Here is a 26925-nt window from a genome sequence, read left to right as displayed (position 1 = left end):
CAAGGGGAAGAATTTGCACATCACATGGGGGGGGAGACCAAGCCTTTAGAAGAACTAAGGATCTAATATCCAAACTCTGAGCTCCATGCAGGACCCACACTTGAGAGAAGAGACATGATGCTGGAAGATTTCCTAGTGTGATTGTTAGCCTTTCCAGGATTCAGCGCCCTCCTGTGTTGCTTATGTTTCTTACTAACTAGTTGTTTTGTCGAAAAAACATGCATGGGTCCTCTACTAGATCCTGGAAGACAGCAATGAACAAGAGAGAGGTGGCGTCTGGTCTGTAGCCATCACATACATATACAGAGGCAGTTTGTGATGCATAATTCAGGAAGGCTTCAGGCTTCCAAGAAAGCCTGGAACAGGGGACTTCACCTTCCCAGGCCAGGTGGGAAGCATGTGTTCAAAAAGGAATGACATCAGACTGCAGAGGATGGAAGATGATGGTCAACCGTCAGAGATACAACACCACTGATAGCACAGAAATTTAGGAGGATGCCAACACTGTGATGACTCCAAGTACAGGAGCGAATGGCAGTGATCCACTTGCCAAGCATGTCTCTGACATGGCTGACCTTATGCACATCTTATCCGAGAGTCACTTGTGGCTCTGTGGTTGCCTCAAAGCTGAGAATTGAGGTCTAGCATCTGCATCGGATAATTTCCACAGCACATTCATCGTCAGATGAGAGATGACGTATCTTGGTAGTGATTATGAAGACAACCAAGGAAGATGCCATCTTGGAATGCACCCTGCATTCTACCCTGTGAGACACAACTTGTTTATCCCTACTGCTGAAGGGGCCAGAGGTAAGCTAATCAAGCCATTAAGGCTTCACCAAGATCAGTATAAACACGACTAACTAAATCTAAAACAAGAAGGCATGGTGACTATCCTAGTTTGGTTTACCATTGCTGTGAGGAAACACCATGGCCAAAAGTAACTTAGGGAGGAAAGGGTTTATCAGGCTTATACTTCCATATAATTGTTCATCATTGAAGGATGTCAGGACAGGAACTCAAACAGGGCAGGAACCTGGAGGCAGGAGCTGGTTCACACTGCATGGAGGGGTATTGCATACTGGCTTGTTCCACATGACTTTCTCAAAGAACCCATGACCACCATCCCAGGGGTGGCGCCACCCACAATGGTCTTGCTCCCCTGCCCCCATCAATCACTGATTAAGAAAATGCCCTATAGGCTTGCCTACAGCCCAACCTTATGGTGGTATTTTCTTAATTCAGGCTCCTTCCTCTCAAATGACTCTAACTTGTGTCAGGTTGACATAAAACTAGCCAGCACAGCGACCCACTCCCTAAACTAGGCATAGTACTATGGGTACATCACAGCTTATGTACCCCTTGTGACTGGCAGGGGCATCTCAGAAGCTTTCAAGATGCATCCCACTTTACCTGAGCAGTATGGTGTGTCTCTTGGTGTTTTCATGTAGAAGACTGGACAAACTGAACAGTATAAAGAAGAGACAAGAGAGTGAGGAAGGGTGAGTAGGGATATGAATGACCCAATGGTGTCTGAGACTGATCACTGATTGCTAGAGTGAGCATTTCACTTATCCGCTCACCACATGAGAGTTTTCTCAACTCCAGCCACTATGTCTATTTGACATCTCCATGCTTCCTTTCGGGGCTGATTGGCACAATGCCTCCTCTCCAGTGTTTGTTCTCCAAACTTCATCTCTATGTATTCCTTTTCTCTTCTATCTAAGAAGTAAACAAAATTACACTAAAGACGAGCTGTCGGCTACCACCCACATGGATAAATGCTGTTGGCAGGGTCTGGACGCCCTCAGTTGTCCAGTGGACAATGGCATATTCAGGAGCCAGTGTAGGAAGTGAGAGACCTCTAAGGGCACTAGGGTGGGGTCTTTATTCCTTTTTTCCTATAGGCTTCTAAAAATCCCTCCTACAAGGTATCAGACACATCGATCTGCATTCCTCACTTGAGCTAAATGTATCTCTACCATGGAGACTTTCTGGATTCCACGCTGTGTCTCACTGCTCTCTGTCCCTGTTCCATGCTGTCCCTTCTTCAGCTGGATTTATTCCAAGACCTACTGTTCTTCTCTTGAGTTATGGCTCTTCTGGTCTGGTGCAGTTCTCATGATGTGTTACCTGCACCTCACCTCCCTGTCCTGTCTTGGAAGTTCTTGTAAACAAACTCTACAAGGGACACCTCTACCTCCCATATATTGGTTTCCTTCCTCCCTCCTTCCTTCCTTCCTCCCTTCCTTTCTTTCTTCCTTTCCTTCAGATGGTGGGGGCTTATCTGGAGAGTGAGTAGCATCTACCATGAGGCAGGGAATGATTCTGACCTGATCCCCTAAGGAACTCCCTGACCAGGACACATATACATCCTAAAGGACATTTGTAACCTGTCATTTAAAAGAGCTCTTGGGGGTTGGGTTAGACCAAGGCCCTCTCTGAGCATAGGTCAAACCACACGAACTTGATGAGCCTTGCTTCTGAAAGGTATGAATCTACAGTTCCAAGGACACTGGTGGATTCAAACATGCCCAGCATGTCAACCAAAGATGGCAAAGTGGTTCAATCATGTCTACATTTTCATTTTGAAATTTTCAGCTATAGACCAACCATGTTATGAAGGAAATTAAATATCATCCAATAAATCAAGAGGCAGCATAAAGATTAAACAAGTCTCAGGAGATGTAGTTTGCCCAAAATGTAAGGAGAGATCCGCTGCCGTCATCACTCCCAGAAAGTCCTCAGTCTCTAAATATCTATCTAACTCAACCATTCCAGCCTCCCCAACCCTGCCCCGAGATGGCTGACAGTCTAAAACTTTGATTTGTAAATCTATGAAATGAGCATGATATTGCTACCCATTCCCGCTTCCCCCAAGGCTGCTGTGAATTCAGTGAGACCAGTTATAAATTTCATTAACTCCTAAAGATGTGTTCAACAATAGTTCATTCTGTTGCAGGCAAGAGCATGGTCAGATATATCACTCAGGAAGGATCCACTATTGGAAGTTTTACAAAAAGGGAAACCAAAAGAAAGGACTTAACAGTGACTTCTGGCAACATAGACATGGGAAATGAAATGTTTTAAGTGACTTGTGTTACAAACACAGGAAATAACTCGATAATGAGGACACACCTTTATGGTCACCTGAAGTTGCCAGTTTCAGCCCCTGCTTCCCCATAGTTGAAACAGTAGGATTCAAGGCACCTTTATCCCCTCTATAAGTTCTCTTCTTTACTAAAACTTTCTTTGGATTGTTTTACTTGGTAAGTGTAGAATTTGATCTTCCTTTATTATGGAGAACTGTTTTTTTTAAAGGGGGACTGGATGACCTTCCTATGAAAATGAGCAGCTGTGTTATCTCATGTGAGGAGAAAACAAATATGTAAGAAGAAAGACCTGACATATTTAGTTAGGAGTTCTGAAAGGAAGAAACGGAGTAATGATTGTATTTCAGCTGTTGAGATGGCTTTGAGAATTAGCTGAGACTTCTCCGTTACTTGCAGAACAATTTTATGAGGGGGCCACCAAAGTCAGCCCATTTCCAAGATGTGGAAAATGAGGCAGAATGATAGAAGGTAATAATACAGGCATTATATCAAGAGTGGTTACAATTTTAGGGATGATTGCCTGTATGACCACCTCTCATCTGAGATGATTAGGCAAAGAACATGCAGTAAGAAGAGAAGGGACTTACCTGTGAGGAGCCTGTGGAAAACATCTTTGGGTCTTTGCCCACAGCACTGGGGGTTTCTACTGAAGGAGCAGAAGTTGGAAATCCCCCCTGTGTGGTGGGAACCCCCAACCACATCAATTCCTTTTCAGTGGACATTTACTCTAACTGCCGAGACAAGTCTGCTGGAGAGACTAAAGAGTTTGAACAACAGACCAAGGCAGCCATGTAGACTCTCAGCTCCTGGGCAAATTACCTCACCCAGTTAGAACTAATCCCTCGTCTGAATACATAGGGGATAAATACTGCTTATCTCAGTGGTTGTAGATGTGAGAGAGTTTAGAACAATGCCTGTCAAGGGATACATGCTGTATGAATGCTTGCTGGATAAGAATTGTTAAAGCCCCTTCCCCCAAGTGTTAGGAGAAACCGAGTGTGGGGTTCTAAAGTCTATAATCGTGCAAGGAAAGCAAACAAGGAACAATTCACAGAGATCAGGCTGATGCAGAGTAGACAGATTTAAGGTTTCTAGAAAATTCAGGAGGAATGCCAGCAATGAATATCAGCACCCGAGAAGAGTTGAGACCTGACGGGCAGCCATGATACATGATACACCAGGCACCCTGACTAAGACCCTGAGAGGCAGGAGCAGACCAAGTCAGACAACAGGTAGCCAAAGGGATGGGGCACATGCTCAGGCAACCTCTCTTCAGAGATGAGGATGCTGGTCCTCTCATTTATAGAGCAGAGGCAGGCATCCTAGCTCATTCTCCTGAGATAAGCAAGTAAACACGGTAGACACGCATAGCTCATCTTTGCAGTGTGCCTGAAAACCAAAGGCTGTAAACAAGGACAGGCACAAGGTCACAAAAGGAAATTCTGTGGACAGCATATTTTTTTGTAAGGCAAGATCCCTGGGCTGCTGGCCCAGATCTGTTAGACCAGAGGGAGCCATCCATCTATCTCAGAGACCAGCAGACAGGCATTAAATTCAGCCACTGCTCCAGGTTAAGATTTTTCTCACATTCGTGCAGGCACAGTCAAGATAAGAGGTGGTCATTTAGAGTCAGTCTAGGGATTGGATCTGCCTAGGGGACTGCAACTGCAGTGCTGGCCAATGGCTGTCACAGAGATCAGCAATTCCTGCCGCCATCTGAAGGGACCATGACTCTGACTTTGTGCACATAGTGGGAGCTGGGGAGGACCCTGTATGTGAACAGCCACAGCCCTGGCTTGCACATCTGAGTACCACAATGAGTGGAGATCAGACTTCAGAGCCTTGCTCTGAGGGGTGCTGTCTTAGTCTGGGAAAGTAAAAACGTGAAATGTGTTCATTGGCAACTTCATCTCAAATGGCACAATTTTGTTGTAGATATTTTCCTGCAATGCAAAGCAAATATATTATACTTAAGAGAAACTGGTCATCTAAGTAAATCATCCCTACAGCCTCATGGTGTCTCAGATCCAAAGTACAGTGTCTTACCTAACCTTGGTTGCGACAGTGTGTGGGATTTTAGCTTATACATTATGAGTTTGAAAATAGGAATGGTTTCACATGGGGTTGGTAGGACCCTGTGCCATGTTTATGCTGCTTTCAGTGTATACGCTGCTTAAATTCAACAGGGACATCTTTTAAAATGGGGATTTTAAGTCCTCGCTGTGAACGATATTCAAATTCAAACCAAAATGCTATCAAAATTGTGCTTGATCTATTCACTTATAAGGAAAAAAAATTGAGTGAGATACTCTTAGAAAATGTATTGGTTTACAGACATTTTGCTTGCAAGTTTGACTGAATATATGAGTATTATGAATGTATTTTTTTTATACTTTATATGTTTAAAGATTTGTCTCAATTTTATTTATATGTATATGTTTGTGCCTGTAAATGAATGGGCACCAGTGAGTGCAGGCACCCATGGAGACCAGAAGAGGGCGCTGGATGCCTAGGAGCTGGAGTTAACAGGATGTTGTGAGCCTCCCCGCATGGGTGCTAGGAACTAAGGTTTTGTCCGCCTCAAAGCAGCAAGCTCTCTTAACGGTTGAGCCATCTCTCCACTATGCATTTTATTTTCAGTCTGTTTATTTAAACCTCTTTAGCTGTTTTTAATTGAATGCTTCTATAAAGTGTGGAAATGTTACATCATTACTTGTTTCCAGTAGCATCCAAATAAGTCCATCAACTACTGTACTATTGCTGTGTAAAGTAAATCCAGCTTGTTTTGAAGCTGGTTACACTACTAAGAATAGAATTTACAGCATGTCAAATTACATAAATGACTATAAACAGGTTTTAATACTCATTTCAAAGCCTTAAATTGGGGCGGGGGAAGCTTTCTCATGCCTCAATATTTAAAAAGAAATGCACTTGCAAACAGCATCTAGGAAACAGGTTGGAATTTTTTTTTTTTTTTTTGCTGAGAAAAATCAAAGAAAACTCGGAAGTTGAAAGAAATATTAGAGCAATACATAGTCACTGCTGGATGAGTGAGACATGGGCAGGAACCCTGGGTGAGCACTAGATTCTAGTTTGACATGGCTTTGTGATCAAGATAGCTCCCACCGGCCCATCTGATCCAAAAAGGCCATGACTGGGATGCCCTCCTCAGCTGGTAAGTAAAACTGACTAGAACAGGGCACTTGGCTTCCCTTCCTTGTTTGTCCTTTACTGAGATCCCCACATGCTGAGTTTGGGGCATGTCTGAACCTCCTGGGCACAGTATTCTGAAGCCCAAAGGGGATGGAAAGCCCTGGGCCTTCAAGCCAGGTGCTGCAATGCCCATTAGGCGGAATCCTCACTTCACCAGAAACAGCGGAGTCCCCTTCCCCCTCCTTATAGACCCAGCTTCCAGAAGCCACTCTGTCCCCAGCCATGGCCAGGCCACTGCCCAGTTCCTCTTTAATAAATGATCTCTTTATTTAGACCCGTTAATACCACAATTGAGTTACTGCTGTGGGTCCCAGCAAGTGTCTGTCCCTGTCGGAACAGCGGCAGCAGAGACGGGTGTCTCCCTTTCTGGCTCCTTTTGGGGGCATCCACTGACCAGAGATTTGTTATCAGTGATCCAAACATAGAAGAGAAAGTGTACTTGGAATTCTAATGGGCTGGATTGTGTGGGCTTTTATGTTGTTGGGTTTTTGTAATGTGTTTCTGTGTTTATTAAGGACCATTGCTAACCTCTCTGTTCACAGTGCTCAAATGGTGACTGTCAACCCACATAGGTCAGAGGCAGTAGGTGTTAATATTCAGGCATCTGTACTGGCCTGCCTTTGGCAGGATATACCCTCAGCTGCTGCCTCAAAGAGTACCACCTGTGCCTAGTCACTATGTTCCCTTTTAAAAGGGTTCTGCCCTCCTCTCCCTACCCCTGTCTTCCTCTTTCTCTCCCTCTTTTCTCTCCCCCTCTCATCTCTCTCATCTCTCTGTTTTCTCTCTCTCTCTCTGTTCTCTCTCTCTCTCTCTCTCTCTCTCCCTCTTTTCTCTGCCTCTTTTTCCTCTCTCCTGCTGTCCCTGCCCCAGAGGCCAGTCTCTCCCCTTTCCCCCCTTTTATGATCCTTTTACCTTAATTTAAAAAAATCCACTTAAACTCTGTCACATGGTATCTTCTCTCTTGAGGCCCTTTTAAAAAAAATTACAAAAGTAGGAATGGCTGGCAAGGCACAGGATACATCTGCCATGGGCAAGAGTGAAAGCCAGAGAGGCAAACACCCAAGCAAGCAGGGCACCTCAGCCTCCTGCTCATGTCTCTTTCAGGTTTCCTGCTGCTGAAGAAGTGGCAGGTCCTCAGCACTAAGCCTGAGAACAGGCATGAGATGAGCAGACTGAGACCAGGGAAGTCTAAGGGAAGGTCTACTCTGTAGGGCTCAGCTGCCCAACTCCATTAATGGCTCCTAGCTCAGAGCCTGGTCCCAGGCCACACACTCTTATAGCTCATAGGAATATTGTGGAGATCCAAATTTGTGGCCTTAAAAGCTTCATTTCAGCTCTATCTCCCTTAAAAACAGCGGCTGTGCTCCGGGATCTGGAAAAAAAACCATATGTATACAGAGTATGGCTTCTTGTAGTGCTTCAAATAGCAAGATGGCTTTGGGATGGGCAGGGATGATAATAAGTCCTCTGCCATGACCTCTTTTAGAACACTTGTCTTAAATGTATAAGAAGCCAGATTCTATCCTTAATATGGCAGGGAGGTAGTGGGGAACTAGGGAAAGAGGTGTAGGGTGGGAAGCATGTTGGGATGGTGCACCAGCCCTGCATAATGATTCCAGTAAGTCTCAGAAAAGTGGAAGTTAGAGTGGTGACTTACTAGCAGTGCAAAGTAGCTCACTGTAGGAGTCAAAGCATGGACACCACAATGCTGCTGGGTAAATGTAGCTAGAAAATCAAAGAAAGAAGCTGAAGTTTGTTTGTGTTCACTCTGGGGTCACATGGTGAGGCTATAAAATGGCTACTTGAGCGTGGTGCTCAAGCCTCATTGGTAGTTGGAGTCCTTTCTCTCTAGCATGTGGCTTTTGTGTCTACCATTTGCTCATCTTGCTTGAACCTCAAGTCAAATTCCGGCTGAATTCTCTCCCCATTCCAGCGTCCTCAGAAAAGAGATGATGCTGTTGACACCTCACTGTCCTCTAGAGAGGCTGCTTAGATGGTGATGTGTGTTCAGTGATGATGCCTGCACCCCATTCACCCGTGCCCCACCCCCTCCCTATATGCCTATATGCCACAGGTCCCTAATTGTTCAACCTAAGAGGAGACATTAGACTCAGACAATGAAAAATAGGGCTTCTCTTCAAGATACCTAGAATCTCAGGGTGATGTCTTCATGATGTGGGAAAGCCAGCAATGTGAGAAGAAATGTAATACTGCCCACATGGACAAATAGCAATGACAAGAAATGGCCAGGAGCCCCAGTTGTGACTCCAGTCCTAATCCACCTGGAAACCCTGCTGTGTCCTTGCCATGCATAGTAGTTTGTTGAAGAAATGACCCTCCCAGAAAGTTCTCCCTCATTTAATATGAATCTAGCTACTTTTCTGTTGCGTAAAATCCTATGAATCATAAAATAGCTATCATTGATCTATCTATCTATCTATCTATCATCTCTCTATCACCTATCTATGTATCTATCTCTCTATCTATCTATATATATATATCATCTATCATCCATATATCTATAATCTACATATATAGATAGCTACTATATCAGCTATCAATCTCTATCATCTACCTATCATGTCTCTCTATAAGCTATATATCTAGCTGTGTAGCTACTATCTTCTATCATCTGTCTGTCAGTTACCCAGTTATCCTTTTCCTTCTCTCTCCTTTCCTCCATCCTTCCCTTTTACCTCCTCCCTCCATTTCTTCCTCTACTCCTTCTTCTCTTCATTCAATTGACTCTGTCTAGAACACTCTGATAGACCCTTCGTGTCAACTGCATACTTGCGGGCAGCCTCCAGATTTAGTAACGAAGCAGTTAACTGGCTCCGTATCAAACATGTCTTGTAATAAGAGCTCAGAGTCCTTGGGAAGACCCTAGACCCTTCCTAAGCCTCCCTCTATAGCCAACTGTGTCCCTGACATCTGCTCCCCCGAGTCCCCTTTCTGGTGATTCTATTTGACAACAAAGTCCTTACAGTGCCATCCGCATTCTTCAGGTGACACAGCCATGCATATTTTATTCCTGTAAATTACCACAAATTGAGCCATCACTGCAGAGGAATAAAGCAGGGCACATCCAGGGCCCTCTGCGTGCCTCTAAGGCTCAGCACACTCAGCAAGAAACTGTAAGACATTGGGCAGGTGCCCCTCCCCTCTGCAAGATCTCAGAAAGCTCTGGCCCAGTGCCAGACCACCTCAGGAAAAGGCAGAAAAGGAAAAAAAAAACAGTCCACAGTTGGTGGTAAAACTGTCTGTGCGCCTGGGGGAAGTTCAGCATTGGAGTTACTGACTGCAGTGGTCCATCTGGCAGTTGGCTGTGAGGAGCCATTCATCCCACTGTAAGTAGATCAGCACGATGCGATTCCCTCACATCTCACTTCCAATTATTCCATGTGGGTGCACGATTTTTAATGCTCAGGGACTGCTCTCGGTGACTCTGGAAATGCAAAACATCTATTTGTTTTGTGCTTGAGGCTCATCTCTGGCTTGTCTTCTGGACTTCCCCACGTGTTTCTTTGGCGTCCACTTGACCAGTGGTCTTGTTTAGGATTAAGGAAAGTGAGGGAGGTGTTCCTTACGATGTAAAGTTCTGAATGCCAGGGAGGACCTAGCATGGGGGTTGGGGGACAGTTACTACTTCGACACTCAGCCATTTTAGTGTAACAAAAGCTTGAAGCCGGAGGGGCTGAGGTCAGCCCCAGGAGCCTGGCTTCCTCAGTCTCTGGGGGAGAAAAAGGGCAGCTAATACCCAGGGCCACACAGTTGGTGTTTACATCATCCCTGAATTCTGCCAGGGGACAACACGGCATAATCCAGAATACTTAAGACTGTCAAGAATGTGGGTACTTTAAATGCTATCTAGGATCTGCCCATCCCAAGGATGAAATCATCCCCCCCCCCCAAAGGTCTGGAAGCACCAAGTCACCACCTAGAACATTCAAACATATTAGCATCTATTTACCCCCTGGTGTGGTGGATGCTAGTTGGTGGTGGGAGGATGATCTGAATGGTAAGACAGAGACACACTGCCAAAACAAGGTCTAAAGGCAGATGATCTATAAATGGCAACTGGTGGTGACCCCAACCATAAAATTATCTTCATTGCTATTTCATAACTGTAATTTTGATAGTGTTAAGCTGTTACTAATTGTAATATAAATATTTTGGGGGGACAGAGGCTTGACAAAGAGGTCATGATCTACAGGTTGAGAACGACTCCCATTAACTTCACAAACAGCGCCACCTTCAGGGAACCCAGTGTTCAAACACCTGAGCCTGTGAAGGATGTTCCTCCTTCAAACCAACCACAGTAGCAGGCACATGGCTCCACTTAGTGCCATCTTCATTGTGAGGCAATAGCTTGAAGCTGGGCTTTTAGCAACATCTAAATATCATGTCCATGGGGGAAATTACATGATATTTGTTACTAAATCACTAAAAAAAAGTTGAGTCTAGCTCACTACCCTCCCACAGATCCTTCCCTTGACAGTTATTTTCTAGGCTAGATTCCCCTGGTTTCCATAGCAATTGCTAAACAAGCTGCCATGGTCTTTATTGCATCACACAGAGGCAGCATGTGTGTGTGTGTGGACAGCTCTGAGCATCCACTCTCACTACAGCTTCCAAGATGTCAGTATAACACATTTACTTACCATTGTCTAGCTGCACAGTCAGCCTCTGGAAATTGCACCCTCCTGTGTAACTGCACCTCTGTGTCACGTGACTGACATTTATTTGTCCCCTGCTCCCCAAGCACTGTAGACCTGTGATGATAAACAGCAGTACAGAGTACCCAGCAGCAATCCCTGTCCTTGCCTTAAAGCACACAGTTATATTTAAGTCTTCAGCTATATTCCTTTGCTTGCTTAATTCCCCAGGGACTGGAGCTGCTGGGTTTGGTGTTAACTGGAGCTACCCTAGCTTCTAACTTCTCTCCCAAAATAAACCCTCTCCTTTCTGTTTCTTTACCCTGCTGCTCTTCATTGTCTAGTTTTGTGGATTTAATGTGTAAATCATTTGTTCATTAGTCTTATTTCAAGACTATGTGTTGTTGAGGTAAGACAAAATCATATAGTCATATGCATATTGAAATTAAGTTGTTTACAGCTACAAATGTGCACCAAGGTGCTGCTTTAGCTCTTCCCGAGTGTTAGTACATATGACTACCTGCTACAATGATTTTAGAATTGTTACTCCCCATTAATCAGATACATGAAAATAAAATATGTGTTTATTTAACTGTCTAAAAAAACATTTGGTTCTTCTATAAGGGTAAAGAAGTAAAGCAGATGAGCTACAGGAACATTAAGCATGGACCTTAATCAAGACAGTTTATGAAACAGAGAAACTGTAGGATGGAAGAGGCATAGATATGAGTCATAAAGTGACTTATGATAGGTAAAATGGAAGAGATGTGTTAAATATGGAAAAGAAATTACCTGTAGGACACATTACAATTGGATAGAGGAATATCTTAAATTAAGAAGAATATAGCTTACAATGGGAAGCTCGTGTTTGTGTCTCCTCCTCATCCTGTTGATGGCAGCTTCCCCAAATTCTGTGCTCACTAGTGACCCCCATCCTGGTCTCACAATAGTTCCAGTATCCTGCCACAGAAACACAGATGGCCCTCTCCATCTTCTTAGTAGAGTACCTACCTAGTAAGCTACATGTGTTCTTCATTGAAACAGGTGTTAAAGACAGTAGCCCCTGTTACAGTCCCATGGTGATCTTACAACTACAGATGCCAGTGGACAGGCTGGCATGGCTGGAAGAGATGGGCACTCACAGCACCCTGTGATCTGTGACAAGGGAGTCCAACCCCATGCTAAAAGGAATTAGTTTATCATTGTTATCAAGGACAGTACTAGGGTTTCATGTGGCCCATCTGTGTGCTAGCTTATTTAGTGTTCCTCTGATAGAATGTCTAACAAGAAGCAGCTTAGAGGAGAAAGGGTTTATATTTTGGCTTAATGCTCCAAAGGGACACAATACAACACGATGGGAAAGACATGATAGTGGGATCAGGAAGCTGGCTCATCACAATGTGTCCACACTCAGGAAGCAGAGAGAGAACTGGAAATTGACCGAGCTATAAACCCTCAAAGTCTGCCCCTAGGGATATACTTACTGCAACAAGGACACATCTCCTAAAAGTTCTGTAACTTGCCCAAACAGTACCACCAACACTGAGTGTTCAAACATAGGAGCTTATTGGACATTTCTCATTCCAATCCCAGCAGCCTGTGTAGTGTTCCATTAGCACTGGATAAATAAGTGAAGACAGAAAGAGACCAGTTCCCCTATTGGACAAAGACTCTGTGAGACAGGACACTACAGACAGGCAGTCAGGGTCCCCCAAGAAACCAGTGTAGTGTTTGAGTGTGGGGATCACATCTGCAAGAAAACACCTATCCTGGGGAATTCAAAGAAGGAGGCAGCCATGAGGCTGCACATACCCCTCAGAGCCCATCATCACCGTGAGATACTCATCCACATGCTGAGGTGAGAGGCACGGAAGGCCTTAAGCAGGGAAGTCACATGGTCAGATTCTTGTTTGTAAGCTTGCACTCAGGCAATGTGAGCATGCTAAGGCTACTAAGACCATGCAAGTTATTGTAAAAAATCTGAGACATAGCAGAATACTGAGGAGTAGTGATCATGGGATATGTTGCTTGTGTTCTGACAAATAAAGCTTGCCTGGAGATCAGAGGGTGGAGCTAGCTACTACTTAACCATAGAAACTAGGCATGGTGGTTTGTAGGCATCTGGTCTGTGGACCTGTAATGGTGGCCACGCCCCTTTGGGTGTGGTTTCAGGAGGACGGAAGGGGAAAGCTTGAGGTGTGGCTTTCCTTTGTGCACTCTTACTGGTGGGTCAGCGGATCTGGTAGGAAGAGCAGGGAAACACTCCAGTGTTTCTTTGCATTTTTCTGTGCACATGTTCCCCAATAAACACCCATTTATCATTTATCTTGGATCTAGTAGTCAAAACTTATAGTTAGGTTAGTTGGGTTTTCTAGATATACAGAGATGCATTTGAGATGGATAGTCTTCAAACCTTTCAAAGACCTTCAGAAAATGGCATTTAAATGGTTTAGGGTTTTTCATGATAGTGAGACACTACTACTCCTGGCACACCAATTACATCTGAGAGGAAGATGGGCATTGAAGAAACTCATTATGGAGTTTGCTTTCAACATACCAAGATTAGCCATTTGGGCAAGAAACTGCTCTTGCCTGGACTGTTTAATTGTTGCTGTATAAACTGGACCCACAGGAAAGTGACAGCTAAACTTGAAAAATAAGATGGACACTGCTATAGGGTTCCTGTTTCATGGAACAGTCTGCCACATATTCTACGGGACACACACACATACACACAAAATGACTGACAAACTGCCAATGCAGATGGGCAGTTTAACATTTCATACTTTGCTAAGAAGTCTGACAGACCCACTGTGGCCTCTTGGCTGAAGATGGATGCCCCAACATTACAGAGGAACTTCGGGTGACTGTCCCAGTAGTGAGATGTCTCTGTCAATTCTAGTGTTTATATATTATCCATCTGTGGTATTTGATAGAGTTGAAGACAGATGGTTATAATTATAATTTTCCTTAATTATGATAAAAGATAAGTTACATATAAGACTTTAGACTAACAAAGATAACATAGATGATATTTTCTTTAAATCTTGCTAAATGCTAATGGGCTAAATATTGTATTTATAGTTCTTGCTTAATAATTGCCTTGATATATATAATTTGACTATGTTAAAGTTAAAAACCTTTCTTTTTATTTAGACAGAAAAGAGGAGATGATGGGGGAAGTCCTTCTGTGTATATGCTGTCTTATTGGTTGATAAATAAAGCACTGTTGGCCAATAGGGAAACAAGATAGGTGGGACTAGGAATTGAGGAGGATTCTGGGAAATATAGTCTAGAATAGGGAGTCACCATGTGATCCCAGGAGGAAAGGGTGCAAGTTTTGTGTTCTCGGTAAGATAAGACCTTATAAAAATATATATTAGTAATTATGGGTTAATAATTAAGTTAGAACTAGCCATTAAGAAACAATAGCAAACAGCCAACAGCTTCATAATTAACATAGCATCCTGCATGTTCATTTGGGACTGACATTGTTCTGGGACCAGGCTGGTGGGAAGAATACACACTACAAGTGATATAATTACATCCTGGCCTTCAGTGGTTCACACCTTTAACCCCAGCACTAGAGGGGGGACAGGAAGTGATAAGATGGGGGTGTAGACAGGATCTTAGCCTTTTTTGTCAGAGGAAGGAGACAGGTAGGAAACAACCGACAGTTGCTCCTGATTTTCTGATCTTCCAGGTTTTTACCCTGATATCTGACTCTCAGATTTTTATTGATTAAGATTATTTAGATTAACGCTTCGGAAGTTAACTTCAGAGACATCATTGGGGTTGACTTCAGAGCTTTGGGGGCACTGATGAGATCATCCGTGGCCATAGAAATGAAAAGAGAGGAGCAGCCTGGGGTGAGAGAAATGTGGTTCTCCAGAAGCTGGGCTGTAGGGAGGGCAGGAAAGATCATCCATCCTGTGTGGCAGAGTATAGCAAGTGGAAGGCGGCTGACAGCATGCAGAGTGAAACGAGCAGCTAGAATAGCCGGTAAACGGGTGGATCGAGCATGTAGAGTTGGGTAGCCAAGGGCAGACTCGCCGGCTTCTTTGGGGAAGAGAAAGGACAGCAGGTCACATGACCTGGAGACGGTGTTGGCTTGCTTTGCTTTTGATTTGGTTGGTAAAGGAGAGTTTGGGGCTTGTCCAACCCCCTGGAAAACATGCCTATAGAGCAAAGAGTGCCTTACCCTTAGCCCTACTGAAACTACACCCTGTCACCAAACACACCCATCTCCCCATAAACCTGCCTGTCGTGAATAGCATTAGGACCCTCCCAAACATGTGTCTGAGCCTGAAGTTCAAGGACTTCTGTGTGTGTCCTGATCTGGAAAAAAAGGCTGTCGAAGAGGAAATCAAGTCGAGGTCAGAGTAGATCACAGTGTCTACCATATAGATGACTACAGTCCCTGTTAAGACAGAAATTTGGTTATGAAGGGGCACACATGGAAAACATCACATAGTAACAGGGATTGGAGTGAGGCATCTTAATCCTGGAACACCAAGAATTAAGACTGCCATCAGTACCTGGAAGACCTCTAAGAGGTAACATGTACTCCTCTGTCATGTTGATGCTGGAGTCTTAGCCTCTAGAACTGTGGGAGTTGGTTTCTATTGTCTACGGCATGTGTCACTGACTCCACCTTGCCTAGTCCCTCCCAGGTGTTAGAAATGGAGTACTCCAGCAGGTGTTGGTAGTGCATGCCTTTAATCCCAGCACTCGAGAGGCAGAGGCAGGCGGGATCACTGTGAGTTCCAGGCCAGCCTGGTCTACAAAGCAAGTTCCAGGACAGCCTCGAACACAATACAGAGAAACCCTGTCTCGAAAAACAAACAAACAAGAAACAGAAATGGGGTACTTCTTCCTGCAGTCCCCTCCTCTATGTATTATCTGATTATCTGTATGATCACTGATACTCTCTGATGGAAATTTTTCTCCACCATTTTGTCTTGAAACTCCCGCCATGCTTCCAAGCCACGTCCCTGCTAAGCATAAATTCTCTGTAGAGCATACGCTCTCTGTGTCCCCATCACATTCTGTGGCTGCAGAATTGTCACCTGCCACATCATGCTCTGCACAACACTGTTCTGGAATTCTTCATCTCTGTTATCAGCCTCTGAAGCAAAGACTAAGCTGTGTTTTTTAGTCTATATTTCACTCACCCTGATTCGGTGGTGTATCTGCCAGGGATACAAAATTCCTATCAGATAATTTAATATAACATGTAATTGTCAAAATTAAATACTCTGAAGAAAACAAAACTTCGTGACGGAAAGTAAGGCAACCGGGAGAACTCAAGAGGTGGCTATCTCCTCCCCTAGGATGGAGGGACAAGGACCAACTCCAGAGTGGGGCCAGTGGCAGAGGGGAACCATAACAGAGAAATAACTGGTGCCAGGGGCTCTACTCAGCCAACGGAAACCTGGGAGGGGCCCTGGCTTTCCCTCTGCCTCCCACCACCCACCCACTCTCAAAGTGGCTCACAAGGACTAGAAGGCAGAGGAAACGGGTCCAGTCCTACCAGATGTAACAGCAATGGACCTGAGAGAAGACAGAGAACATCACACTCCATAAGAGCCTGGAAACCTGTAAGGCACATGAGTGGACAACTGAAATCCTTGTTTCACAGTCTTAAAGAACTCTGCTGACTCCAGCAGATAGTACAGATAGGACACACCGAATGGGGTGCTTGGGAGGCTATTACCCTGCCCACCAAATACCCATGAAGATCGAAGACCTCAATGAGTGATGCAGGAATGTGGAACTTATCTGGGCTCTTGAAAAAAGAAAAAAGGGGACCGCTTTCTTATTTCAGCTTTATCTTAACACAGCCCAGAGTCATGTCCCCGTGGGGGCCTGCCCAATTCAGGCTGGCCCAGATCACAGATGGCCTCACATGTGTGAGGAATTGTCTTGATTGTTCATTAATGTGGAAGGGTCTGGTCCACCCTGGGGGGAGGGCACCGTTCCCTGGACAATTGTTTCTGGGCTTTATACAAGGGCAAGCCCCAGCAACAGCACCCATCATGGTCCCAGCTGTAGTTCCTTGATTATGGATGAGTTCCTTGGCCAGAGACGATGCTGCGTGGAAGAGCCAGCAGGCCTGCCTTCAAGACCCCGCCTTGAGTTCCAGACTTTCCTCAGTGATGGACTGTGGCATGAAAAAGTGTAAGCCGAATAAACCCTTTCCTCCACTAAGCTGCTTTTAGCCAGTGTTTTATTGCAGCCTCAGAGGGGACTAGAACAGTACCTTAGCATCAGGTGGCTGGTTTTCTTCTTTGACTTCCATGGGCTTGTGTGGCCCACGACTTCTATTAGCTTCCATTAGATTTCCTAACACAAATTCAACATAAAAAAAGATAAAACTTTTGACAATGTGTCATTTCAGTCAAAAACCACTGCACATAAAACCTGTAGATACAGTCTGTCTTTTGATTCTCTTTGGTTTGAATAGGTATTTGCCACCGTTCCCAGCCAGTACTCTTGGAAGCTCCTTATTCATTCTGGCACCAGGTATCCTGCCTGGGATTTTATCACGCTGATGTGTTTTGTTTAACTTTTAAAACTCCTGTTGGGAGCTTGCCTCCAACACACCTTATTCTGTCTAAATTTACAGCTAAATCCACCCAGCCCACATAGTTCTGGTTTTTTAAAAAAGTCTCTAATTTATTTTAATTTTTAAAGTGCATTTACATTAGTTTGAAAGCTTGAACCTAACCAAATATTTCTCTAAGGGTTCAATTTGAAATCATGGCTGAAGGAGCCAAGAATGGGATAATTTTCACATCACAGTCTTCCTGGTCCCTAGAACACACAATGTTGCCATTGTTAATGTTGACTGGTGCACTGGTAATGGGCGACAGGCTTGTTCATTATTGCAAACAGGCTCCAATTAGTTGGATGGATGTATTGTTAGAACTGTATATCATATTTAATGTCTCTCTCCAACCACTCATTTAATCCTTTCAAAATATAAAAGGTTTTCTAACTGGTTCCCAAGGTCGCGGATGGGCCCCATATACCTATGTTCCATATTCTTTCTTTCTTCCTTTTTTTTTTCATTTTCACATTTAGTCATTTAATACATGTGGTTTAAAGTCTGTTGGCATTGAAGGTGGCTAGCAAGTTAAACTTTTACTATGTTAAACCAGCATGACCTCTGATGATTACAACCATTATTATTCCCCCCCCAAAAAAAAAAAGTTGAAGTGAATTCAGGTTGTGGCAAAATACTCTCTGGCACATGGCTGGCTACGCAAGACCTTGTGTAGAAGCAGAAGAGAAGCTACGTGGCTGGAATAAGGAGCAAGAGGCACAAAGCACAGGGTCTAAATAGCCACGCTGCCGCCCAGCACCTGAGAGGCATGGCGTGCTCTCAGACACACCAGTTGGTAAATACGAGAATAAATCAAAACATTTCGCTACAGAAGGGATCACCCACCCCTGGGATGGTGTTACAATTTGTGTTCTTCTTCGAAATGCCAGTCTATTTTTCTTTGAAGCATATATGTGCTGACCTAGGTGTAGTCCAAAGTCAAAGGAATTAGTTCTCTCCTTCTACCATGGGATCCTGGGATCGAATTTAGGTCCCCAGAGCTGCATGCAACAGCAAGCGATTTTTACCAGCTGAGCCATCTCACCAGCCCCAGCAATATTCCTTCTCATGGAAAAGAGAAAAGCAAACACAGACATCATCAATTGTGTCAGTGTCCAGCTTTGTACAGCCTTGTGATGTTTGTGCTTCTTCTTAAAGGTAGCACAGTCGTATAACAGCCAAAGGCCTCTAAGGTGGGTCTTTCCTCTCTGCCCCCTGAGTCTTAGCCTATGAGGGCAGCTGGGTACTCTTTACCCTAAAGGGAACCTGGAGAAATGACCCTGAAGAGAACCGGAAACTCCAGCGTGAGGGTTCCTTAGAGGGTCCTGGGACAGGTGGCCCATTGATCAGCTTTTGCTTATGACTCACCTCACCTGACTGTGTGGCCAGGAAGCACAGGACGCAGAGAGTCGTGCAACAGGGCCTGGTCCAGTCAGACTGTAGGAGCTATGTCCCCACAGCCCAGACCCTCCAGATACTGGCTACACCATCCAGTTTCTAAGAGCTCCTCCTGGTCTGTAAAGAAGACGTCCATCAACTGACATCAAAGGTCACATTGACTACTGCCTTGCCAAAATGGATCGTTGGCCTAGCATTCCATCTGGTTCACTCTGGTGAGAGTGGACAAGACTCACTCTTCACTCCACACAAGTAGGGAAATGAAACTTAAGCCTTTAGGAGCATCTTTGAAGATACCAAAGGGATCCCTCTCCTGACACATAGATCCTCCAGAAGTCCCCCTTCTCTGTATCTCTTGCTTCATTGTCTCAGGTCAGTCAGTGTCCTTTGAGAGGTACATTAAATATGGAGGGATGAGATCTTCAGGGAGGTGTTGAACTTTGAAGCACAAAAACAATTGTCCCTGAGCAATTAATTTTCACCTATGGAATATGTGAAGCCATATTTCCCACAATTGAGAAGCATGCCCAAGTAGGTGTCACAGCAATATGCTGGGTTAATTCTTCCCAAAAGCTATGTCTAGTACTGATACTCAGTATCTATGAACACGACGTCTCATCTATAAATAGGGTCTTTACAGATATCATTAAACGGCCATTTCAAATGAAGTCTTCCTGGTGCCAACAGGCTTACATCTAACGTCTGAGAGAAGAAAAAAAGTATAGGGACATGGAGGTGAAGCCCTGTAAGCCACGGCAGATTGACTGGGGGAGTGGGGTCTACAAGCCATGGTACTTAAGAGAATGACCAGGCTCAACAGAAACCAGGAGGCCTAGAACTCCTTGCCAACACCTCAGTGCATAGCTCTATCACCCTCAACAGTGAGGCAGCAAATTTCTTTTGGGTTTGAACCACCTACTTCCTGCAGACACCTGTGAATCATTTCAGGGAACCTCTCGGACTCCAGGGAAGCCTCTAGGTTTCATAAGTTTAGGCTGCGGATCTTCCTCATTCACCTGACCCAGAACCTCAAATTCCCTTTGGGGTCTTGTTAATAAGACTTCTTCACCAGCAGAAAATGCAATGTATTATTTGTTTTATACATGATAGTGATAATATATATTACAGTAGGGAATGTTCTATCTTTATTTCTGTTGCTATGATAAGACAGTTTTAGGGGAGGAAAATGTTTACTTGGCTTCCAATTCCAGGTTATAGCCCATCAACGAGAGACATCAAGACAGAATTCAAGTAGCCCATCACATCATATCCATGCTCAAGAACAGGGAGAAACCAAAGGACATGTGCTCACTTTCTTGTTTGTGTATATACTCAGCTAGCATTGTTCACATTTGTAGAATTCAGTGCCTATGAAATGGCGGGTTTTCAAACCCTAATTAACAATGAAGGCAATCCCCACAGTTGTGTGCCCAGGCCAACCTGATCTAGACAATTCCTCAATTATGATGCTCCTAGTTGATTCTAGATTGTAACATGTTGAGACTAAAGCTAACCATCTCAGAAGAACTTCACCCGTGTTATGATGCGGCAGAGTGTGTGACCTCATTTGTAAATGGGGTCTTTGCAGGTAACAAGCATGATGATCTCAAGTGAGGGGCCTGAGGCTAGACTTCTCAGCTGTCTGTACCATGAGAAATAAGAGTGCATGAATCTGTACACACGTTGTCTTTAGTGCCCTGTTGTCCCCCATACGAACGGACCAAGAGGATTCTGATGAGTAATTCTGGGAACTATATTTATGAAAGTGCAGGATCTTTTTTGGTTCCTCCCTACTCTCTGCCCTTTTCTTCTTTCCCTCCCCGCTCCTGCCCATTTAGATGTATTTCTTAGAGATTATGTAACAAGTTACCACACGTACTGGGTAGCTCAGAAGAGCAGATAATGGTTCTCAGAGACTATGGAAAGTGATCAGCCAGAGACGGGACAGCTATATCACGCCTTCTCCCTCCAAGGCTCAGGGATCTGAGGAAGAGGGAGCAAAAAGACTTCAAGAGCCAGAGGTAGTGGACAGATGCAAGAAAAAAATGGTATTTATAAGCCATGGCAAAGCCACTGCAAAGATGAATCACAGTACATGTGACTGCCTGTATAAGGCTTGCACAAAACCAAGCCAAACAAAATCCTGGCATGGACCGGGGAGATCCTCCTGAAGTTCCACCCCTAACTGATGAGCTATCGGCAATTGACAGCTTCTAGGACAGGGAAAGTCAGTTTTCTTCAGAGATGTGGCCCCTGGGAGGTTCCCCATGCTCCATTAGATGGTCATATGACCAGGAACATACGTACAAGCACTAAGTGGGTTTTTAAAAATCACATAAAATTGAGAGGTGAGACTAGGGGAGAATTGGGAGGGGAAGGAAGTGGGGTAGATTTAATTAAAATGTACTATGCATGTGTATGAAATTCTCAAGCAACAAAGAGTTAACCTCATTGTTGATTAGGTCAGAAATCTGCTATCCCAGGTCAACTGGGTTGGCAGTTTCTGTAGACTCTGAGGGAGAGTCGGGATCATGCTTTCTCTTAGCTTCTCGTTGCTATTGGTAACCCTGAGTGCCCCTGGGCCTGCAGATGCCTCCCTCAGATCTCTGCTTCCATCATCTTCTCTCCCTCTCTTCTCCCCCTTTACTTCCCACAAAGAGAAGACGCATTACTCATTTAGGACCCGTCCTCGCCTAAAATGGCCACTTTTATTTCATCTGCAAAGATCCCTTTTCCAAACAAAGCCGTGTTCACGGCATCCAGTTAGACGCATCTTCGGGAACCATCATTTTGTCCCAGCATACCTGGTGCATGCCAAAAGCTCATGTACACAAATATCTCAACTATTCTCTGCAAACGTTCCCATCACTCCTTCACCCACACTCACACAGTTCTCCCCAGCTAATTCTCGGTCCTGGGTGATGCAGTTGGATCCCCAGCATCTGAACTTGTAATAACTGACACCCTTCCTCAGCAACCTTGAAAACAAATCTCTTTAACAGGCAGGGGAAAGGAGGGTGGTAGAGAGCCATCTTTTCCAGTCAGCTGCATCTCTTTCCACTGAGTAAATAACCAGGGGACTGTTTTCTTCCTGTGTCAATGACAAGACTCCAGCCTAATTCATCCAGAATTTTCCACAGTCATCTGCGACTGAGGCTGGGGTGCTCTGGCTATCTTCATGTCAGCATCTCAGAAATGTCTACCTGTGAGGTGATCTTGGCTTTGTCTCTTGGAATCCCTCCTGGTGCTTGAGTAAGTGTCAGATGTGACATCCAGTCATCAAGAATAAATGATGGACTATTTTTGTTATTTTTGTGGCCGAATGCAGATTTCAGCTTAGGTGCCTCAGGGAAATAACAGCCAAGTACTTGGGAGCCTGTGTGTGTAAATATGAAGATGGCTGTCAATGTATATCTTCATAAATACCCACGCATGTTCACACGGGGTTTGTCAATTGTTGGTAGAGAACCCCATGTCTTCTTTAATCTATTTATATTATATTGTATTCAGTCTCACAATTATTTTCCTCTCCAAAGTTTCTCATTTGCAAGGAAATTCTAAGGTTCAAACTCAGAGTCTCTTTAAACATACTGTTTGTAACAATGTTTTCTGTTTCCCCAATCAATTCTATAACATTTTCATTCTGTTATTTTTTTCCTTTGTTAATTTCTGATAAATCTTATTGCTGTATTATTTACTATCACAATATGTGTCCTTGAGTGTTGATGCCTCTTAATTTGCTTATTGTCCATTTTGACATGCTGGGTTTAATGAACAGCTCAATTGTATTCAATTCAAATTTCATCCTATCTATTCAAGGGCCCAAATTTCATCCTATTTGAGGACCAGTCATGAATATATCCATTTAATATTCATCTAGCTTATGCATGGGCTTCTTTATCATGTATTATCGACCAGGGGTTGTCAAAGTGGAATTTCTAATGTATTTTGTAATGTTCTCATTGATTATGTAAACTGATTCCACAGTCATGGAAAACAAATAGCAGATCAGTGACAGGCCGCTTTAGGGCTGATGTCCTGTCCAAACTCTGTAACCACAAAAGTAAATAGCATGAAATTCCTTCCTGTCCTATTGTTTTCCTAAAGTCAGATTCCTGGAGATCAAGTTTACTCAGAACAAATGAATACCTGTGTTTGGGTTTTGCTTATTGATTTAGGGACTAAAATGCTTCAAAGGGGGGGAAACATTCTAAAGGGAAAATCTGGTAACAGTTTTACAATGAAGACAGCATATTGGGATGAGCAATCCCCAAATGATTCCACTGACCCCCCCACACACAAGGTTCTTGAGTCCTTTGTACCAGGAACACCTACTATACATTGCAAAGAGACTGAAAGGGGGTAAAATGGAAGGGCTTCTGGTCTCCTAAAATTCTCTGAAGCAGGAAGCAGCATGGAAGAGGATTTTAGTGTCAGGGTAACTCATAGAGTGGCAGAGCCTTTCTCAGATCTGATTGAAGGGGAAATGGGGTTATGGGAACTCAGCCATCAGCAATGCCACCTCTGGCACCTCCTCTCAGTTTCAGACATGTAGTCACATACCCTGTAGGCAGAGATGCCCATTAAGGAGGTTACGAAGAACTGAGAACCAGACCATGCTTCTGACATCTCCAGCCACCTGCAAGGATATTTTTGGAACTGTGGACATTGTTAGGCTCCTCCTTACTTTGTTACAATTGCTATGATGAGGAGACACAGCCAAAAGCCACTTGGGAAGGAAAAGGTTTATATTTTTTGTTGTGAGCCTAGCCTTTAACAGCTGAGCCATCTCTCCAGCCCAGAAAGGGCTTATTTGAAGTACACAACCCGAATCACAGTCCATTGAAGGAAGCCAAGGCAGGAACTCAAACTGGGCAGGAACCTGGAGACAGGAATTGACACAGAGGCCAAGGAGGAGTGTTGCTTATTGGCTAGCTCAACCTGCTTTCTTATAGCACATAGGTCTGCCTGTCCAGGGGTAGTACAACCTGAAATGAGCTAACCCCCTCCCCGAGTTCATCAGTCACCAATTAAGAAACTATCCTACAGCCTGATCGTATGGAGGTAATTTCTCAATTGAGGCTCCTTCCTCTCAAATGACTTTAACTTACTAGGACAGGCTCCCTTCCCTACCAGACCACTTTCTGTCTCCTATTCTCATCATTTTCACAACAGAGGAAAGATGACTGAGGGATGAAGAGAGCCTAGTGGTCCCAGCCAAGAAATATGGATCAGCATTCCCAGGCCTGGAGTCTGGTAGGGTTTGCCAGGATGGATTTCAAGATTCCTTTAAACTGGGGATGTCTTTTCAGTTTCCACTGTCCCAGCCATTTTGATGGGGGAACAGATCTACTATGCTGTGTCTATCCTGCCCTGTGTATTGATGACAAATAGCATGTCTCCTTAGTATCACAGGCCCACAAATACAAAGTAACCATATCCACTAGTTATACTCAACAGGGTTCATTGCCTGTCTCTAATTGAACTCTCACATTTGGTGCTTGTGAACTGATGTCATCTAGTCTGTGACTCAGTGCCACAAGAGAGGAGGTGTCTATAAATTCAGGAAGCCTAAGGGTTTGTGTGCCATTATGGGCAATGGGCCATGTGGAGAAAATTCAGGGTCCCGTCGCTTTGACACCTGATGCTATACCAATAACCGTGTAATTCTACAGAGAAATGAGTCTTACAGACGTAATGAAGTACACCCACAAGGGACAGGAATCGAGATGTGACAGTGGGTTTCCTTGGTGAGCCCATGCACTCAAAGACGCTCCTCACCCGAGCATCAGAGGGAGCAGGAGATGAACTCCACACACCACTGCTGAACACTCAGTTGTAAGTTTCCCCCTCATGTGTGTGTGTGTGTGTGTGTGTGTGTGTGTGTGTGTGTACATACATATATATGGAGATGCTCTTACTCTTGTGGTTATGGGGTTTGGACAGGATATCGTCCTCAAAGCCCTGTCTCTGATCTGCTCAATTCTCCCAATCCCAAACGATTCAGTTCATAATTCTAACTGTAGCCTCACATTGGAAAATACCTAGCTGCTTGCCTCATGGTGTCCTGAGAAGAGAACCCAAAGACTTCCAGGATGAGCATTGGATCTACAAAACTCAGAGGTGATACAGGTGTAGTAGTGAGACATTAACTTGTGGAAATTTGTTATGTTGATAGCAAAAATGGAACACACCTAAGTCTCTGAAGTAAATTCCTGTCCACCTCAACCGGCCAGCCTAGACAAGCCTCTGGATGCTTCTAGTGCTTAGGGAGCAGGCAGAACGATTTACATAATACCCATTTGCATAAATCGCAGCCTCTCTGACACAGCCAGGGAGCAAAATATGACTCTCCCACTTTCATTTAAAGTATGTGCACTCTCAGTGACATTTTAGTCACTCTCAACATGTCCCCTCTAGCACTTGCTGTTGGGTAACAAATTTTACTTGAAGTTAGAATAAGGCTCCAGATTTTTATGCAAATCCTTTCCCTAAGCAAACTGTAAGCCTGGGGCTTTCAACAAAGCTGGCTCTAAGTGGTTCAGAGGGGACTACAATAGAGGAAGAAGGAAGGGTGCCATGACCTACAGCCAAGGTCAAACAGGACGGAGACATTGCTAGGCTTCCGGTGATACTCTGAAGCAGAGCTCAAAGCCAGGCAGTCCCAAGGGGCAATACTATGAGGCCCTACTGTGCAACTTTTATTATTTTTAATGCCACCCTTGTTATCTGTCCTCTGTAGCTTTCTTCCCTACTCTGATTTTTTTTATAGAACTCACTAATGTCTAACTCTGTAGAGTATAAATTCTATACTACAAAGACAGGCATTTACATGTCTGTACCAACTGTGTTGCTTAGACCTGTGACTCACACTCACAGAAGGTAAAATGGTCACCAGAAACAAAAACAAAAAATCAGTGAAGGCATTTGAATTTCAGAAAGGTTAGCAGGGTTCTGGTGGTGCAAGCATGTAATTCTATCTGCTGGAGTGTGAGGCAGGAAAGTTACAAGTCAAGGCCAACCTGGGCTATCTGAGCAACTTGATTAAGGCCCTACCCGTAGATGAAAAATACAAGGACGTTGCTCGGGAAGAGCATCGCTAAGGGCGTTTGAAGACCTAACTAAATCCCCAGCGTGACAGAAATGACAGGAGGTGGCAAGGATAGACACAGAGAGGACACTTAGAGATCTAATATCGACAGCTGATCGGACTGTGGAGGCTGGGGGCATCCCTGAGACAGGCAGGCAATAGGCCTGATGTATACACGTTTCTCTTATTGGTTGATGAATAAAACACTGATTGTCCAGTCGCCAGGCAGGGAGCATAGGCAGGGCTGCCAGACTAGGAGAAGACTGGGGAGAGGAAGACAGAGAGGAACCTCCAGGAAGAGATGCCACATAGAGTCAGGAGGAGTCACATGCTGGGGCATTACTAGGTAAGCCAAGAGTACGTGGAAATACTTAGATTAAACGAAATGGGTTAACAATTAAGAGAGACCTAGCCAGTAAGAAGTCCTAACCATTGGCCAGTTTATAAATTAATATAAGTCTTTGTGTTTGTCTGAGGCTAATCTGCTATGGGATCAGGCAGGACAGAAAATTTTGTCTTCCTAGACCCTCACAAAGGTTATGGTGGGGACCAATGGTGTCATGGAAACTGTTTAATGATCAGCTTTTGAAAAGGAGAGAAGCAGAATCTGGGGTGTCCTTGGTGGGGTCTTGGGTTGGAATCCATAAGCCCCATAGGTTTTATTTGGACTTTATCATTGTGTTCTTGTTTCTCAATGGGAATGAGTGTTTTTTGCCTGTATGTATGTATGTATGTTATCCATAATGTGTATAGCCTAGTGTTTGAGTCCAGAAGAACACATTGCATCTTCTAGAACTGGAAATAAAGACTGTCATGAGCCTTCAGGTGGGGGCTGGGAATTGAACCCTG

The 26925-nt window shown here is 44.2% G+C and overlaps 1 long non-coding RNA gene across 4 annotated transcripts in view; it reads right to left on the bottom strand.

Annotated features, from left to right (window-relative positions):
• Positions 1-9326: 9326 nt before the first annotated feature.
• Positions 9327-26925, bottom strand: part of LOC110341587 — a 103827-nt gene continuing 86228 nt past the window's right edge. Inside the window, exons 4-7 of one of the 4 annotated variants that reach the window (XR_005878771.1) lie at positions 18957-19103; positions 17244-17326; positions 10988-11098; positions 9327-9771 (exon numbers count right to left, since the gene is read on the bottom strand). This is a non-coding gene — a long non-coding RNA (uncharacterized LOC110341587). The remainder of the gene's footprint in view (positions 9772-10987; positions 11099-17243; positions 17327-18956; positions 19104-26925) is intronic. The other 3 variants (XR_005878772.1, XR_005878770.1, XR_005878769.1) reach the window with 3 other exon arrangements.

This window comes from Mesocricetus auratus, unplaced genomic scaffold (assembly GCF_017639785.1).
Source record: "Mesocricetus auratus isolate SY011 unplaced genomic scaffold, BCM_Maur_2.0 Super-Scaffold_100008, whole genome shotgun sequence".
Classification (NCBI taxonomy): Eukaryota; Metazoa; Chordata; class Mammalia; order Rodentia; family Cricetidae; genus Mesocricetus; species Mesocricetus auratus.
Note: the sequence above shows the minus strand (reverse complement) of the source record. Positions and strands in the feature narration are given on the sequence as shown.